The 4,096-nt window shown below is 34.3% G+C and overlaps 1 non-coding gene across 1 annotated transcript; it reads right to left on the bottom strand.

Moving 5' to 3' along the window:
* Positions 1–3,665: 3,665 nt before the first annotated feature.
* On the bottom strand, positions 3,666–3,773 carry LOC112793791 (small nucleolar RNA R71). The gene has a single exon (XR_003198485.1). It is a non-coding gene; the product is annotated as a small nucleolar RNA R71 (small nucleolar RNA).
* Positions 3,774–4,096: the final 323 nt, after the last annotated feature.

Genomic DNA, 4,096 nt, shown 5'->3' with positions numbered 1-4,096 from the left:
GCTCAACGCCAGTTCCATGATGCATTCTGGAGTCAAACGCCAAAAACACGTCACGAACCAGAGTTGAATGCCAAAAACACGTTACAACTTGGTGTTCAACTCCAAAAGAAGCCTCTGCACGTGTAAAGCTCAAGCTCAGCCCAAGCACACACCAAGTGGGCCCCAGAAGTGGATTTCTGCATCAATTACTTACTTCTGTAAACCCTAGTAGCTAGTCTAGGATAAATAGGACATTTTACTATTGTACTAGGTGTCTTTGACCATTCGGTCTTTTGACCAAATCCTGGATTGTATTTTTGATCCTGTGATCATGTTTTAGGGGCTGGCCATTCGGCCATGCCTGGACCACCATCACTTATGTATTTTCAACGGTGGAGTTTCTACACACCATAGATTAAGGGTGTGGAGCTCTGCTGTACCTCGAGTTTTAATGCAATTACCACTATTTTCTATTCAATTCAGTTTATTCCTATTCTAAGATATTCATTGTACTTCAACATGATGAATGTGATGATCTGTGACACTCATCATCATTCTCACCCATGAACGCATGACTGACAACCACTTATGTTCTACCTTAGACCAGGCACATATCTCTTGGATTCCTTAATCAGAATCTTCGTGGTATAAGCTAGAATTGACGGCGGCATTCATGAGAATCCGGAAAGTCTAAACCTTGTCTGTGGTATTCTGAGTAGGATTCAGGGATAGAATGACTGTGACGAGCTTCAAACTCGCGATTGTTGGGCATGATGACAAACGCAAAAGAATCAATGGATTCTATTCCGACATGATCGAGAATCGACAGATGATTAGTCGTGCTGTGACAGAGCATTTGGACCTTTTTTACTGAGAGGATGGGATGTAGCTATTGACAACGATGATGCCCTACATAAAGCTTGCCATGGAAAGGAGTAAGAAGGATTGAAAGTATGAAAGCAGTATGTTGCAAAGATCCAAAAGGAACACAGCATCTCCATACACTTATCTGAAATTCTTACCAATGATTTACATAAGTATTTCTATCTTTATTTTCTGTTTATTTATTATTATTATTCGAAAACCCCATAACCATTTATTATCCGCCTAACTGAGATTTACAAGATGACCATAGCTTGCTTCATACCAACAATCTCCGTGGGATCGACCCTTACTCACGTAAGGTTTATTACTTGGACGACCCAGTGCACTTGCTGGTTAGTTGTGCGAAGTTGTGAAGAAAGTGCTGAGTTATAAACGCGCATACCAAGTTGAATGCCATTCTTAGGGATCACAATTTTTCCTATCAAGTTTTTGGCGCCGTTTTCCGGGGATTGTTCGAGTATGGACAGCTGACGGTTCATCTTGTTGCTCAGATTAGGTAATTTTCTTTTTGTTTTATTTTCAAAAAATTTTCAAAAAAATTTTCTCGCCTGTTTTCGAAACTTTTTCAAAATTCTTAAGAATGGATTCTAGAGTTTCATGAAGCATGTTGAAGCCTGACTGGCTGTAAAGCCATGTCTAAATTCTTTTGGACTGAAGCTTTAACTAATCACCACAATGCATGTAATGCCCTGCTAAAGCTTGGCTGGCCATTGCCCATGTCTAGTGTTTTGGACCGGAGCTTTCATAAAAGCTTGGCTGGCTATTAAGCCATGTCTAATTCCTGGACCAGAGCTTTAGACTAACATTGAAAGATTCCTGGAATTCTTCTTAAAAATTTTGAATTTCTTATTTTCTTTTTCCTATATGTTTTCCAAAAAAAATAAAAGAAAATACAAAAAAATTGCAAAATCATAAAATCAAAAATATTTTTATGTTTCTTGTTTGAGTCTAGTGTCAAATTGTAAGATTGGTGTCAATTGCATATTCATTCTTGCATTTTTCGAAAATTCATGCATTCATAATGTTCTTCATGATCTTCAAGTTGTTCTTGGTAAGTCTTCTTGTTTGATCTATAAATTTTCTTGTTTTGTGTTATATGATATTTTTCATGTGCATTTGTGCATTCATAGTGTCTTAGCATTAAAAATTTCTAAGTTTGGTGTCTTGCATGTTTTTCTTCTCTTGAAATTTTTTTTTCAAAAATAAGTTCTTGATGTTCATCATGATCTTCAATGTGTTCTTGGTGTTCATCTTGACATTCATAGTGTTCTTGCATGCATCATGTGTTTTGATCCAAAATTTTCATGTTTTGGGTCATATTTGTGTTTTTCTCCCTCCTTATTAAAAATTCAAAAATAAAAAATATCTTTTCCTTATTTCTCTCAAAATTTTAAAAATTTGAGTTGACTTAATCAAAAATTTTTAAAATTAGTTGTTTCTTCTAAGTCAAGTCAAATTTTCAATTTTAAAAAAATCTTATCTTTTCAAATCTTTTTCATTTTTCTGACTATTTTTCGAAAATTTTTAATTTAATTTTCAAAATCTTTTTCTTATCTTTATTTCAAAATTTTGAAAACTTTACTAACAATTAATGTGATTGATTTAAAAATTTGAAGTTTGTTACTTTCTTGTTAAGAAAGGTTCAATCTTTAAATTCTAGAATCATATCTTTTAGTTTATTGTTAGTCAAGTAATCAAATTTTGACTTTAAAAATCAAATCTTTTTTAAAATATCTTTTTCATCATATCTTTTAATTAAATCTTTTTCATCATATCTTTTTATCTTTTTCAAAACTTTTGATTTCAAAATATATTCCAACTTCTTATATTTTCAAAATTAAATTTCAAATCTTTTTCAACTAACTAGTTGACTTTTTATTTGTTTTAACTATATCTTTTTTTTTTCAAACCCACTTAACTACTTTTCCCTCTCTAATTTTCGAAAACTTCTCCCTCTTTTTCAAAATTTCTTTTAATTAACTAATTGTTTTAAAATTTAATTTTTAAATTTTAATTCTTCTTTTATTTTCGAAAATTACTAACCCTTTCTCAAAATTAATTTTTGAGTTCTCTCCCTCTCATCTCCTTTTATTTATTTATTTATTTACTAACACTTCTTTTCATCTCAAGAATCTGAACCTATCTTCACCCTTGTGTTTGGATTCTTACCTTTTCCTTCTTCTATTTCCTTCTTCTTCTACTAACATAAAGGAATCTCTCTACTGTGGTAAAGAGGATCCCTATTATTATTTTCTGTTCCCTTCTTTTTCATGAGCAGGAGCAAGGACAAGAACATTTTTATTGAAGCAGATCCTGAACCTGAAAGGACTCTGAAGAGGAAATTAAGAGAAGCTAAATTACAACAATCTAGAGACAACCTTACAGAAACTTTCGAAAAAGAAGAGGAGATGGCAGCCGAAAATAATAACGCAAGGAGGATGCTTGGTGATTACACTACACCCACTTCCAAGTTTGATGGAAGAAGTATCTCAATCCCTGCTATTGGAGCAAATAATTTTGAGCTGAAACCTCAACTAGTTACTCTACTGCAACAGAACTGCAAGTTCTATGGACTTCCATCAGAAGATCCCTACCAGTTTTTAACTGAGTTCTTGCATATCTGTGAGACTGTTAAGACTAATGGAGTAGATCCTGAAGTTTACAGGCTCATACTTTTCCCTTTTGCTGTAAGAGAAAGAGTTAGAACATGGCTGGACTCACAACCTAAAGATAGCCTGGACTCCTGGGATAAGCTGGTCACGGCCTTCTTGGCTAAGTTCTTTCCTCCTCAAAAGCTGAGCAAGCTTAGAGTGGATGTTCAGACCTTTAAACAAAAAGATGGTGAATCCCTCTATGAAGCTTGGGAAAGATACAAGCAGATGACCAAAAGGTGTCCTTCTGACATGCTTTTTGAATGGACCATTTTGGATATATTCTATTATGGTCTATCTGAGTTCTCTAAGATGTCACTGGACCATTCTACAGGTGAATTCATTCACCTAAAGAAAACGCCTGTAGAAGCTCAAGAACTTATTGACATGGTTGCAAATAACCAATTCATGTACACTTCTGAGAGGAATTCTGTGAATAATAGGACGCCTCAGAGGAAGAGAGTTCTTGAAATTGATGCTCTGAATGCCATATTAGCTCAGAACAAAATGTTGACTCAGCAACTCAACATGATTTCTCAAAGTCTGAATGGATGGCAAAATGCATCCAACAGTACTAAAGA

This window comes from Arachis hypogaea, chromosome 3 (genome assembly GCF_003086295.3).
Source record: "Arachis hypogaea cultivar Tifrunner chromosome 3, arahy.Tifrunner.gnm2.J5K5, whole genome shotgun sequence".
In the NCBI taxonomy this organism is placed as follows: Eukaryota; Viridiplantae; Streptophyta; class Magnoliopsida; order Fabales; family Fabaceae; genus Arachis; species Arachis hypogaea.
The sequence above is the reverse complement of the archived record's forward strand: the minus strand, read 5'-3'. Positions and strand labels throughout refer to the sequence as shown.